Source organism: Schistocerca serialis, chromosome 10 (assembly GCF_023864345.2).
Source record: "Schistocerca serialis cubense isolate TAMUIC-IGC-003099 chromosome 10, iqSchSeri2.2, whole genome shotgun sequence".
Lineage (NCBI taxonomy): Eukaryota > Metazoa > Arthropoda > Insecta > Orthoptera > Acrididae > Schistocerca > Schistocerca serialis.
This window is the reverse complement of record NC_064647.1, coordinates 31,465,432-31,480,833: the sequence shown is the minus strand read 5'-3', so window position 1 is coordinate 31,480,833 and position 15,402 is coordinate 31,465,432.

Genomic DNA, 15,402 nt, shown 5'->3' with positions numbered 1-15,402 from the left:
AAGGTCAGAGGGATACAGTAAACCTGAAGTGAAGCATCGGAATCTATAACTAGTGTCACAGGAATGGTTCAAAACATAGACAGTAAGAAGAGTCAGTCTACTTGTACTTAAGTCGGCATTGTGTCTTTTGTATTTAATTAAGATGCAATTTCTGTGTTTCATCGTCAATATGAAGGTCAGAGGGATACAGTATACCTGATGTGAAGCATCGGAATCTATAACTAGTGTCACAGGAATGGTTGAACCCATAGACAGTAAGAAGACTCAGTGTTCTTGTACTGAAGTTGGCATTGTGCCTTTTGTATTTAATTAAGATGCATTTTCTGTGTTTCATCGTCAATAATAAGGTCAGAGGGATACAGTAAACCTGAAGTGAAGTATCGGAATCTATAACTAGTGTCATAGGAATGGTTCAAAACTTAGTCAGTAAGAAGAGTCAGATTTCTTGTACTTAAGTCGGCATTGTGCCTCTTGTATTTAATTCCGATGCAATTTCAGTGTCTCATCGTCAATAAGAAGGTCAGAGGGAAACAGTGAACCTGTAGTGAAGCATCGGAATCTATAACTAGTGTCACAGGTATGGTTCAAAACATAGACAGTAAGAAGAGTCAGTTTTGTAGTACTTAAGTCGGCATTGTGCCTTTTGTATTTAATTCCGATGCAATTTCTGTGTTTCATCGTCAATAAGAAGGTCCGAGAAATACAGTAAACCTGAAGTGAAGCATCGGAATCTGTAACTAGTGTCACAGGAATGGTTCAAAACATAGACAGTAAGAAGAGTCAGTTTTCTTGTACTTCAGTCGTCATTGTTCCATTTGTATTTCATTCCGATGCAATATCTGTATTTCATCGTCAATAAGAAGGTCAGAGGGATACAGTAAACCTGAAGTGAAGCATCAGAATCTATAACTAGTGTCACAGGAATGGTTAAAATCATAGACTGTAAGAAGAGTAAGTTTTCTTGTACATAAGTCGGCATTGTGCCTTTTGTATTTAATTCCTATGCAATTTCTGTGTTTCATTGTCAATAAGAAGGTCAGAGGGATACAGTAAACCTGAAGTGAAGCATCGGAATCTATAACTAGTGTCACAGGAATGTTTCAAACATAGACAGTAAGACGAGTCCGTTTTCTTGTACTTATGTCGGCATTATGCCTTTTGTATTTAATTCCGATGAAATTTCTGTGTTTCATCGTCAATAAGAAGGTCAGAGGGATACAGTAAACCTGAAGTGAAGCATCGGAATCAATATTTAGTGTCACAGGAATGGTTCAAAATATAGACAGTAAGAAGAGTCAGTTTTCTTGTACTTAATTCGGCATTGTGACTTTTCTATTTAATTCCGACGCCATTTTTGTGTTTCATCGTCAATGAGAAGGTCAGAGGGATGCAGTAAACCTGAAGTGAAGCACCGGCATCTATAACTAGTGTCATAGGAATGGTTCAAAACATAGACAGTAAGAAGAGTCAGTTTTCTTGTACTTAAGTCGGCATTGTTCCTTTTCTATTTAATTCCGATGCAATTTCTATGTTTCATCGTCAATAAGAAGGTCTCAGGGATGCAGTAAACCTGAAGTGAAGCATCGGAATGTATAACAAGTGTCACAGGAATGGTTCAAAACATAGACAGTAGAAGAGTCAGTTTTCTTGTACTTAAGTCGGTATTGTGCCTTTTGTATTTAATACCGATGCAATTTCTGTGTTTCATCAACAATAAGAAGGTCAGAAGGATACAGTAAACCTGAAGTGAAGCATCGGAATCTATAACTAGTGTCACAGGAATGGGTCGAAACTTAGACAGTAAGAGGAGTCAGTTTTCTTGTACTTAAGTCGGCATTGTGCCTTTTGTATTTAATTTCCATGCAATTTCTGTGTTTCATCGTCAATAAGAAGGTCTGAGAGATACAGTAAACATGAGGTGAAGCATCGGAATCTATAACTAGTGTCACATGAATGGTTCAAATCATAGACAGTAAGAAGAGTCAGTTTTCTTGTACTTAAGTCGGCATTGTGCCTTTTGTATTTAATTCCGATGCAATTTCTGTGTTTCATCGTCAATAAGAAGGTCAGAGGGAAACAATTAACCTGAAGTGAAGCATCGGAATCTATAACTAGTGTCACAGGAATGGTTCAAAACATAGACAGTAGGAAGAGTTAGTTTTCTTGTACTTAAGTCGGCATTGTGCCTTTTGTATTTAATTCCCATGCAAATTCTGTGTTTCATCGTCAATAAGAAGGTCTGAGGGATACAGTAAACCTGAGGTGAAGCATCGGTATCTATAACTAGTGTCACATGAATGGTTCAAATCATAGACAGTAAGAAGAGTCAATTTTCTTGTACTTAAGTCGGCATTGTGCCTTTTGTATTTAATTCCGATGCAATTTCTGTGTTTCATCGTCAATCCGAAGATCAGAGGGATACAGTAACCTAAAGTGAAGCATCGGAATCTATAACTAGTGTCACAGGAGTGGATCAAAGCATAGACTGAAAGAAGAGTCAGTTATCTTGTACTTAAGTCGGCATTGTGCCTTTTGTATTTAGTTCTGAAGCAATTTCTGTGATTCATCGTCAATGAGAAGGTCAGAGGGATACAGAACACCAGGAGTAAAGCATCGGAATCTATAACTAGTGTCACAGGAATGGTTCAAAGCATAGACAGAAAGAAGAGTCAGTTTATTGTACTTAAGTCGGCATTGTGCCTTTTGTATTTAATTCCGACGCAATTTCTGTGTTTCATCGTCAATAAGAAGGTCAGAGGAATACAGTTAACCTGAAGTGAAGCATCGGAATCTATAACTAGTGTCACACTAATGGTTCAAAACATAGACAGTAAGAAGAGTCCGTTTTCTTGTACTTAAGTCGTCATTGTGCCATTTGTATTTAATTTCGATGCAATATCTGTGTTTCATCATCAACAAGAAGGTCAGAGGGATACAGTAAACCTGAAGTGAAGCATCGGAATCTATAACTAGTGTCACATGAATGGTTCAAACATAGACAGTAAGAAGAGTCAGTTTTCCTATACATAAGTCGGCATTGTGACTTATGTATTTTATTCCGTTGCAATTTCTGTGTTTCATCGTCAATAAGAAGGTCAGAGTGATACAGTAAACTTGAAGTGAAGAATCGGAATCTATAAATAGTGTCACATGAATGGTTCAAAACATAGAGAGTAAGAAGTGTCCGTTTTCTTGTACTTAAGTCGGCAATGTGCCTTTTGTATTTAATTCCCATGCAATTTCTGTTTTCATCGTCAATAAGAAGGTCTGAGGGATACAGTAAACCTGAGGTGAAGCATCGGAATCTATAACTAGTGTCACATGAATGGTTCAAATCATAGACAGTAAGAAGAGTCAGTTTTCTTGTACTTAAGTCGGCATTGTGCCTTTTGTATTTAATTCCGATGCAATTTCTGTGTTTCATCGTCAATAAGAAGGTCAGAGGAATACAGTAACCTAAAGTGAAGCATCGGAATCTATAACTAGTGTCACATGAATGGTTCAAAGCATAGACAGTAAGATGAGTCAGTTATCTTGTACTTAAGTCGGCATTGTGCCTTTGTATTTAATTACGATGCTATTTCTGTGTTTCATCGTCAATAAGAAGGTCAAAGGAATACCGTAAACCTGAAGTGAAGTATCGGAATCTATAACTAGTGTCACAGGAGTGGATCAAAGCATAGACTGAAAGAAGAGTCAGTTATCTTGTACTTAAGTCGGCATTGGGCCTTTTGTATTTAGTTCCGAAGCAATTTCTGTGATTCATCGTCAATGAGAAGGTCAGAGGGATACAGTACACCAGGAGTAAAGCATCGGAATCTATAACTAGTGTCACAGGATGGTTCAAAGCATAGACAGAAAGAAGAGTCAGTTTATTGTACTTAAGTCGGCATTGTGACTTTTGTATTTTATTCCGTTGCAATTTCTGTGTTTCATCGTCAATAAGAAGGTCAGAGTGATACAGTAAACCTGAAGTGAAGAATCGGAATCTATAAATAGTGTCACATGAATGGTTCAAAACATAGAGAGTAAGAAGTGTCCGTTTTCTTGTACTTAAGTCGGCATTGTGCGTTTTGTATTTAATTCCGATGCAATTTCTGTGTTTCATCGTCAATAAGAAGGTCAGAGGGATACAGTTAACCTGAAGTGAAGCATCGTAATCCATAACTAGTGTCACAGGAATGGTTCAAAACATAGACGGTAGGAAGAGTTAGTTTTCTTGTACTTAAGTCGGCAATGTGCCTTTTGTATTTAATTCCCATGCAATTTCTGTGTTTCATCGTCAATAAGAAGGTCTGAGGGATACAGTAAAAATGAGGTGAAGCATCGGAATCTATAACTAGTGTCACATGAATGGTTCAAATCATAGACAGTAAGAAGAGTCAGTTTTCTTGTACTTAAGTCGGCATTGTGCCTTTTGTATTTAATTCCGATGCAATATCTGTGTTTCATCGTCAATAAGAAGGTCAGAGGGATACAGTAAACCTGAAGTGAAGCATCGGAATCTATAACTAGTGTCACAGGAATGGATCAAAGCATAGACTGAAAGAAGAGTGAGTTATGTTGTACTTAAGTCGGCATTGTGCCTTTTGTATTTAATTCCGATGCAATTTCTGAGTTTCATCGTCAATAAGAAGGTCCGAGGAATACAGTAAACCTGAAGTGAAGCATCGGAATCTGTAAGTAGTGTCACAGGAATGGTTCAAAACATAGACAGTAAGAAGAGTCAGTTTTCTTGTACTTCAGTCGTCATTGTTCCATTTGTATTTCATTCCGATGCAATATCTGTATTTCATCGTCAATAAGAAGGTCAGAGGGATACAGTAAACCTGAAGTGAAGCATCAGAATCTATAACTAGTGTCACAGGAATGGTTAAAATCATAGACTGTAAGAAGAGTAAGTTTTCTTGTACATAAGTCGGCATTGTGCCTTTTGTATTTAATTCCTATGCAATTTCTGTGTTTCATTGTCAATAAGAAGGTCAGAGGGATACAGTAAACCTGAAGTGAAGCATCGGAATCTATAACTAGTGTCACAGGAATGTTTCAAACATAGACAGTAAGACGAGTCCGTTTTCTTGTACTTATGTCGGCATTATGCCTTTTGTATTTAATTCCGATGAAATTTCTGTGTTTCATCGTCAATAAGAACGTCAGAGGGATACAGTAAACCTGAAGTGAAGCATCGGAATCAATATTTAGTGTCACAGGAATGGTTCAAAATATAGACAGTAAGAGGAGTCAGTTTTCTTGTACTTAATTCGGCATTGTGACTTTTCTATTTAATTCCGACGCAATTTTTGTGTTTCATCGTCAATGAGAAGGTCAGAGGGATGCAGTAAACCTGAAGCGAAGCACCGGCATCTATAACTAGTGTCATAGGAATGGTTCAAAACATAGACAGTAAGAAGAGTCAGTTTTCTTGTACTTAAGTCGGCATTGTTCCTTTTCTATTTAATTCCGATGCAATTTCTATGTTTCATCGTCAATAAGAAGGTCTCAGGGATGCAGTAAACCTGAAGTGAAGCATCGGAATGTATAACAAGTGTCACAGGAATGGTTCAAAACATAGACAGTAGAAGAGTCAGTTTTCTTGTACCTAAGTCGGTATTGTGCCTTTTGTATTTAATACCGATGCAATTTCTGTGTTTCATCAACAATAAGAAGGTCAGAAGGATACAGTAAACCTGAAGTGAAGCATCGGAATCTATAACTAGTGTCACAGGAATGGGTCGAAACTTAGACAGTAAGAGGAGTCAGTTTTCTTGTACTTAAGTCGGCATTGTGCCTTTTGTATTTAATTTCCATGCAATTTCTGTGTTTCATCGTCAATAAGAAGGTCTGAGAGATACAGTAAACATGAGGTGAAGCATCGGAATCTATAACTAGTGTCACATGAATGGTTCAAATCATAGACAGTAAGAAGAGTCAGTTTTCTTGTACTTAAGTCGGCATTGTGCCTTTTGTATTTAATTCCGATGCAATTTCTGTGTTTCATCGTCAATAAGAAGGTCAGAGGGATACAATTAACCTGAATTGAAGCATCGGAATCTATAACTAGTGTCACAGGAATGGTTCAAAACATAGACAGTAGGAAGAGTTAGTTTTCTTGTACTTAAGTCGGCATTGTGCCTTTTGTATTTAATTCCCATGCAAATTCTGTGTTTCATCGTCAATAAGAAGGTCTGAGGGATACAGTAAACCTGAGGTGAAGCATCGGAATCTATAACTAGTGTCACATGAATGGTTCAAATCATAGACAGTAAGAAGAGTCAGTTTTCTTGTACTTAAGTCGGCATTGTGCCTTTTGTATTTAATTCCGATGCAATTTCTGTGTTTCATCGTCAATAAGAAGATCAGAGGGATACAGTAACCTAAAGTGAAGCATCGGATTCTATAACTAGTGTCACAGGAGTGGATCAAAGCATAGACTGAAAGAAGAGTCAGTTATCTTGTACTTAAGTCGGCATTGTGCCTTTTGTATTTAGTTCTGAAGCAATTTCTGTGATTCATCGTCAATGAGAAGGTCAGAGGGATACAGTACACCAGGAGTAAAGCATCGGAATCTATAACTAGTGTCACAGGAATGGTTCAAGGCATAGACAGAAAGAAGAGTCAGTTTATTGTACTTAAGTCGGCATTGTGCCTTTTGTATTTAATTCCGACGCAATTTCTGTGTTTCATCGTCAATAAGAAGGTCAGAGGAATACAGTTAACCTGAAGTGAAGCATCGGAATCTATAACTAGTGTCACACGAATGGTTCAAAACATAGACAGTAAGAAGAGTCCGTTTTCTTGTACTTAAGTCGTCATTGTGCCATTTGTATTTAATTTCGATGCAATATCTGTGTTTCATCATCAACAAGAAGGTCAGAGGGATACAGTAAACCTGAAGTGAAGCATCGGAATCTATAACTAGTGTCACATGAATGGTTCAAACATAGACAGTAAGAAGAGTCAGTTTTCCTATACATAAGTCGGCATTGTGACTTATGTATTTAATTCCGTTACAATTTCTGTGTTTCATCGTCAATAAGAAGGTCAGAGTGATACAGTAAACCTGAAGTGAAGAATCGGAATCTATAAATAGTGTCACATGAATGGTTCAAAACATAGAGAGTAAGAAGTGTCCGTTTTCTTGTACTTAAGTCGGAATTGTGCGTTTTGTATTTAATTCCGATGCAATTTCTGTGTTTCATCGTCAATAAGAAGGTCAGAGGGATACAGTTAACCTGAAGTGAAGCATCTGAATCTATAACTAGTGTCACAGGAATGGTTCAAAACATAGACAGTAGGAAGAGTTAGTTTTCTTGTACTTAAGTCGGCAATGTGCCTTTTGTATTTAATTCCCATGCAATTTCTGTTTTCATCGTCAATAAGAAGGTCTGAGGGATACAGTAAACCTGAGGTGAAGCATCGGAATCTATAACTAGTGTCACATGAATGGTTCAAATCATAGACAGTAAGAAGAGTCAGTTTTCTTGTACTTAAGTCGGCATTGTGCCTTTTGTATTTAATTCCGATGCAATTTCTGTGTTTCATCGTCAATAAGAAGGTCAGAGGGATACAGTAACCTAAAGTGAAGCATCGGAATCTATAACTAGTGTCACATGAATGGTTCAAAGCATAGACAGTAAGATGAGTCAGTTATCTTGTACTTAAGTCGGCATTGTGCCTTTGTATTTAATTACGATGCTATTTCTGTGTTTCATCGTCAATAAGAAGGTCAGAGGGATACCGTAAACCTGAAGTGAAGTATCGGAATCTATAACTAGTGTCACAGGAGTGGATCAAAGCATAGACTGAAAGAAGAGTCAGTTATCTTGTACTTAAGTCGGCATTGGGCCTTTTGTATTTAGTTCCGAAGCAATTTCTGTGATTCATCGTCAATGAGAAGGTCAGAGGGATACAGTACACCAGGAGTAAAGCATCGGAATCTATAACTAGTGTCACAGGATGGTTCAAAGCATAGACAGAAAGAAGAGTCAGTTTATTGTACTTAAGTCGGCATTGTGCCTTTTGTATTTAATTCCGACGCAATTTCTGTGTTTCATCGTCAATAAGAAGGTCAGAGGAATACAGTTTACCTGAAGTGAAGCATCGGAATCTATAACTAGTGTCACACGAATGGTTCAAAACATAGACAGAAAGAAGAGTCCGTTTTCTTGTACTTAAGTCGTCATTGTGCCATTTGTATTTAATTTCGATGCAATATCTGTGTTTCATCATCAACAAGAAGGTCAGAGGGATACAGTAAACCTGAAGTGAAGCATCGGAATCTATAACTAGTGTCACATGAATGGTTCAAACATAGACAGTAAGAAGAGTCAGTTTTCCTATACATAAGTCGGCATTGTGACTTTTGTATTTTATTCCGTTGCAATTTCTGTGTTTCATCGTCAATAAGAAGGTCAGAGTGATACAGTAAACCTGAAGTGAAGAATCGGAATCTATAAATAGTGTCACATGAATGGTTCAAAACATAGAGAGTAAGAAGTGTCCGTTTTCTTGTACTTAAGTCGGCATTGTGCGTTTTGTATTTAATTCCGATGCAATTTCTGTGTTTCATCGTCAATAAGAAGGTCAGAGGGATACAGTTAACCTGAAGTGAAGCATCGTAATCCATAACTAGTGTCACATGAATGGTTCAAAACATAGACGGTAGGAAGAGTTAGTTTTCTTGTACTTAAGTCGGCAATGTGCCTTTTGTATTTAATTCCCATGCAATTTCTGTGTTTCATCGTCAATAAGAAGGTCTGAGGGATACAGTAAAAATGAGGTGAAGCATCGGAATCTATAACTAGTGTCACATGAATGGTTCAAATCATAGACAGTAAGAAGAGTCAGTTTTCTTGTACTTAAGTCGGCATTGTGCCTTTTGTATTTAATTCCGATGCAATTTCTGTGTTTCATCGTCAATAAGAAGGTCAGAGGGATACAGTAAACCTAAAGTGAAGCATCGGAATCTATAACTAGTGTCACAGGAATGGATCAAAGCATAGACTGAAAGAAGAGTGAGTTATGTTGTACTTAAGTCGGCATTGTACCTTTTGTATTTAATTCCGATGCAATTTCTGTGTTTCATCGTCAATAAGAAGGTCCGAGGAATACAGTAAACCTGAAGTGAAGCATCGGAATCTGTAACTAGTGTCACAGGAATGGTTCAAAACATAGACAGTAAGAAGAGTCAGTTTTCTTGTACTTCAGTCGTCATTGTTCCATTTGTATTTCATTCCGATGCAATATCTGTATTTCATCGTCAATAAGAAGGTCAGAGGGATACAGTAAACCTGAAGTGAAGCATCAGAATCTATAACTAGTGTCACAGGAATGGTTAAAATGATAGACTGTAAGAAGAGTAAGTTTTCTTGTACATAAGTCGGCATTGTGCCTTTTGTATTTAATTCCTATGCAATTTCTGTGTTTCATTGTCAATAAGAAGGTCAGAGGGATACAGTAAACCTGAAGTGAAGCATCGGAATCTATAACTAGTGTCACAGGAATGTTTCAAACATAGACAGTAAGACGAGTCCGTTTTCTTGTACTTATGTCGGCATTATGCCTTTTGTATTTAATTCCGACGAAATTTCTGTGTTTCATCGTCAATAAGAAGGTCAGAGGGATACAGTAAACCTGAAGTGAAGCATCGGAATCAATATTTAGTGTCACAGGAATGGTTCAAAATATAGACAGTAAGAAGAGTCAGTTTTCTTGTACTTAATTCGGCATTGTGACTTTTCTATTTAATTCCGACGCAATTTTTGTGTTTCATCGTCAATGAGAAGGTCAGAGGGATGCAGTAAACCTGAAGTGAAGCACCGGCATCTATAACTAGTGTCATAGGAATGGTTCAAAACATAGACAGTAAGAAGAGTCAGTTTTCTTGTACTTAAGTCGGCATTGTTCCTTTTCTATTTAATTCCGATGCAATTTCTATGTTTCATCGTCAATAAGAAGGTCTCAGGGATGCAGTAAACCTGAAGTGAAGCATCGGAATGTATAACAAGTGTCACAGGAATGGTTCAAAACATAGACAGTAGAAGAGTCAGTTTTCTTGTACTTAAGTCGGTATTGTGCCTTTTGTATTTAATACCGATGCAATTTCTGTGTTTCATCAACAATAAGAAGGTCAGAAGGATACAGTAAACCTGAAGTGAAGCATCGGAATCTATAACTAGTGTCACAGGAATGGGTCGAAACTTAGACAGTAAGAGGAGTCAGTTTTCTTGTACTTAAGTCGGCATTGTGCCTTTTGTATTTAATTTCCATGCAATTTCTGTGTTTCATCGTCAATAAGAAGGTCTGAGAGATACAGTAAACATGAGGTGAAGCATCGGAATCTATAACTAGTGTCACATGAATGGTTCAAATCATAGACAGTAAGAAGAGTCAGTTTTCTTGTACTTAAGTCGGCATTGTGCCTTTTGTATTTAATTCCGATGCAATTTCTGTGTTTCATCGTCAATAAGAAGGTCAGAGGGATACAATTAACCTGAAGTGAAGCATCGGAATCTATAACTAGTGTCACAGGAATGGTTCAAAACATAGACAGTAGGAAGAGTTAGTTTTCTTGTACTTAAGTCGGCATTGTGCCTTTTGTATTTAATTCCCATGCAAATTCTGTGTTTCATCGTCAATAAGAAGGTCTGAGGGATACAGTAAACCTGAGGTGAAGCATCGGAATCTATAACTAGTGTCACATGAATGGTTCAAATCATAGACAGTTAGAAGAGTCAGTTTTCTTGTACTTAAGTCGGCATTGTGCCTTTTGTATTTAATTCCGATGCAATTTCTGTGTTTCATCGTCAATAAGAAGATCAGAGGGATACAGTAACCTAAAGTGAAGCATCGGAATCTATAACTAGTGTCACAGGAGTGGATCAAAGCATAGACTGAAAGAAGAGTCAGTTATCTTGTACTTAAGTCGGCATTGTGCCTTTTGTATTTAGTTCTGAAGCAATTTCTGTGATTCATCGTCAATGAGAAGGTCAGAGGGATACAGTACACCAGGAGTAAAGCATCGGAATCTATAACTAGTGTCACAGGAATGGTTCAAAGCATAGACAGAAAGAAGAGTCAGTTTATTGTACTTAAGTCGGCATTGTGCCTTTTGTATTTAATTCCGACGCAATTTCTGTGTTTCATCGTCAATAAGAAGGTCAGAGGAATACAGTTAACCTGAAGTGAAGCATCGGAATCTATAACTAGTGTCACACGAATGGTTCAAAACATAGACAGTAAGAAGAGTCCGTTTTCTTGTACTTAAGTCGTCATTGTGCCATTTGTATTTAATTTCGATGCAATATCTGTGTTTCATCATCAACAAGAAGGTCAGAGGGATACAGTAAACCTGAAGTGAAGCATCGGAATCTATAACTAGTGTCACATGAATGGTTCAAACATAGACAGTAAGAAGAGTCAGTTTTCCTATACATAAGTCGGCATTGTGACTTATGTATTTTATTCCGTTGCAGTTTCTGTGTTTCATCGTCAATAAGAAGGTCAGAGTGATACAGTAAACCTGAAGTGAAGAATCGGAATCTATAGATAGTGTCACATGAATGGTTCAAAACATAGAGAGTAAGAAGTGTCCGTTTTCTTGTACTTAAGTCGGCATTGTGCGTTTTCTATTTAATTCCGATGCAATTTCTGTGTTTCATCGTCAATAAGAAGGTCAGAGGGATACAGTTAACCTGAAGTGAAGCATCTGAATCTATAACTAGTGTCACAGGAATGGTTCAAAACATAGACAGTAGGAAGAGTTAGTTTTCTTGTACTTAAGTCGGCAATGTGCCTTTTGTATTTAATTCCCATGCAATTTCTGTTTTCATCGTCAATAAGAAGGTCTGAGGGATACAGTAAACCTGAGGTGAAGCATCGGAATCAATAACTAGTGTCACATGAATGGTTCAAATCATAGACAGTAAGAAGAGTCAGTTTTCTTGTACTTAAGTCGGCATTGTGCCTTTTGTATTTAATTCCGATGCAATTTCTGTGTTTCATCGTCAATAAGAAGGTCAGAGGGATACAGTAACCTAAAATGAAGCATCGGAATCTATAACTAGTGTCACATGAATGGTTCAAAGCATAGACAGTAAGATGAGTCAGTTATCTTGTACTTAAGTCGGCATTGTGCCTTTGTATTTAATTACGATGCTATTTCTGTGTTTCATCGTCAATAAGAAGGTCAGAGGGGTACCGTAAACCTGAAGTGAAGTATCGGAATCTATAACTAGTGTCACAGGAGTGGATCAAAGCATAGACTTAAGTCGGCATTGGGCCTTTTGTATTTAGTTCCGAAGCAATTTCTGTGATTGATCGTCAATGAGAAGGTCAGAGGGATACAGTACACCAGGAGTAAAGCATCGGAATCTATAACTAGTGTCACAGGATGGTTCAAAGCATAGACAGAAAGAAGAGTCATTTTATTGTACTTAAGTCGGCATTGTGCCTTTTGTATTTAATTCCGACGCAATTTCTGTGTTTCATCGTCAATAAGAAGGTCAGAGGAATACAGTTTACCTGAAGTGAAGCATCGGAATCTATAACTAGTGTCACACGAATGGTTCAAAACATAGACAGAAAGAAGAGTCCGTTTTCTTGTACTTAAGTCGTCATTGTGCCATTTGTATTTAATTTCGATGCAATATCTGTGTTTCATCATCAACAAGAAGGTCAGAGGGATACAGTAAACCTGAAGTGAAGCATCGGAATCTATAACTAGTGTCACATGAATGGTTCAAACATAGACAGTAAAAAGAGTCAGTTTTCCTATACATAAGTCGGCATTGTGACTTTTGTATTTTATTCCGTTGCAATTTCTGTGTTTCATCGTCAATAAGAAGGTCAGAGTGATATTGTAAACCTGAAGTGAAGAATCGGAATCTATAAATAGTGTCACATGAATGGTTCAAAACATAGAGAGTAAGAAGTGTCCGTTTTCTTGTACTTAAGTCGGCATTGTGCGTTTTGTATTTAATTCCGATGCAATTTCTGTGTTTCATCGTCAATAAGAAGGTCAGAGGGATACAGTTAACCTGAAGTGAAGCATCGTAATCCATAACTAGTGTCACAGGAATGGTTCAAAACATAGACGGTAGGAAGAGTTAGTTTTCTTGTACTTAAGTCGGCAATGTGCCTTTTGTATTTAATTCCGATGCAATTTCTGTGTTTCATCGTCAATAAGAAGGTCAGAGGGATACAGTTAACCTGAAGTGAAGCATCGTAATCCATAACTAGTGTCACAGGAATGGTTCAAAACATAGACGGTAGGAAGAGTTAGTTTTCTTGTACTTAAGTCGGCAATGTGCCTTTTGTATTTAATTCCGATGCAATTTCTGTGATTCATCGTCAATAAGAAGGTCTGAGGGATACAGTAAAAATGAGGTGAAGCATCGGAATCTATAACTAGTGTCACATGAATGGTTCAAATCATAGACAGTAAGAAGAGTCAGTTTTCTTGTACTTAAGTCGGCATTGTGCCTTTTGTATTTAATTCCGATGCAATTTCTGTGTTTCATCGTCAATAAGAAGGTCAGAGGGATACAGTAAACCTGAAGTGAAGCATCGGAATCTATAACTAGTGTCACAGGAATGGATCAAAGCATAGACTGAAAGAAGAGTGAGTTATGTTGTACTTAAGTCGGCATTGTGCCTTTTGTATTTAGTTCCGAAGCAATTTCTGTGATTCATCGTCAATGAGAAGTTCAGAGGGATACAGTACACCTGGAGTAAGGCATCGGAATCTATAACTAGTGTCACATGAATGGTCTAAAACATAGACAGTAAGAAGAGTCAGTTTTCTTGTACTTAAGTCGGCATTATTCCTTTTGTATATAATACCGATGAAATTTCTGTGTTTCGTCGTCAATAAGAAGGTCAGAGGGATACAGTAAACTGAAGTGAAGCATCGGAATCTGTAACTAGCGTTACAGGAGCGGATCAAAGCATAGACAGTAAGAAGAGTCAGTTTTCTTGTACTTAAGTCTGCATTGTGCCTTTTGTATTTAATTCCGAAGCAATTTCTGCGATTCATCGTCAATAAGAAGGTCAGAGGGATACAGTAATCCTGAAGTAAAGCATCGGAATCTATAACTAGTGTCACATGAATGGTTTATATCATAGACAGTAAGAAGAGTCAGTTTTCTTGTACTTAAGTCGGCATTGTGAGTTTTGGATTTAACTCCATTGCAATTTCTGTGTTTCATCGTCAATAAGAAGGCCAGAGGGTTACAGTAAACCTGAAGTGAAGCATCGGAATCTAAAACTAGTGTCACATGAATGGTTCAAACATAGACAGTGAGAAGAGTCAGTTTTCTTGTACTTAAGTGCGCATTGTGCCTTTTGTATTTAATTCCGATGCAATTTCTTTGTTTCATCGTCAATAAGAAGGTCAGAGGGATACAGTAAACCTGAAGTGAAGCATCGGAATCTATAACTAGTGTCAGGAATGGTTCAAACATAGACAGTAACGAGAGTCAGTTTTCTTGTACTTAAGTCGGCATTGTGCCTTTTGTATATAATTCCGGTGCAATTTCTGTGTTTCATCGTCAATAAGAAGGTCAGAGGGATACAGTATACCTGATCTGAAGCATCGGAATCTATAACTAGTGTCACATGAATGGTTCAAACATAGACAGTAAGAAGAGTCAGTTTTCTTGTACATAAGTCGGCATTGTTCCTTTTGTATTTAATTCCGTTGCAATTTCTGTGTTTCATCGTCAATATGAAGGTCAGATGGATACAGTAAACCTGAAGTGAAGCATCGGAATCCATAATTAGTGTCACATGAATGGATCAAAACATAGAGAGTAAGAAGAGTCAGTTTTCTTGTACTTAAGTCGACATTGTGCGTTTTCTATTTAATTCCGATGCAATTTCTGTGTTTCATCGTCAATAAGAAGGACAGAGGGATACAGTAACCTTGAAGTGAAGCACCGAAATCTATAACTAGTGTCACAGGAATGGTTCAAATCATAGCCCGTAAGAAGAGTCAGTTTTCTTGTACTTAAGTCTGCATTGTGCCTTTTGTATTTAATTCCGATGGAATTTCTGTCTTTCATCGTCAATACAAAGGTCAGAGGGATACAGTAAACCTGAGGTGAAGCATCGGAATCTATAACTAGTGTCACATCAATTGTTCAAAATATAGACAGTAAGAAGAGTCAGTCTTCTGGTACGTAAGTCGGCAATGTGCCTTTTGTATATACTTCCGATTTAATTACAGTGTTTCATCGTCAATAAGAAGCTCAGAGGGATACAGTAAACCTGAAGTGAAGTATAGGACTCTATAATTAGTGTCACAGAAATGGTTCAAAACATAGACAGTAAGAAGAGTCAGTTTTCTTGTACTTAAGTCGGCATTGTGCCTTTTGTATTTAATTCCGATGCAATTTCTGTGTT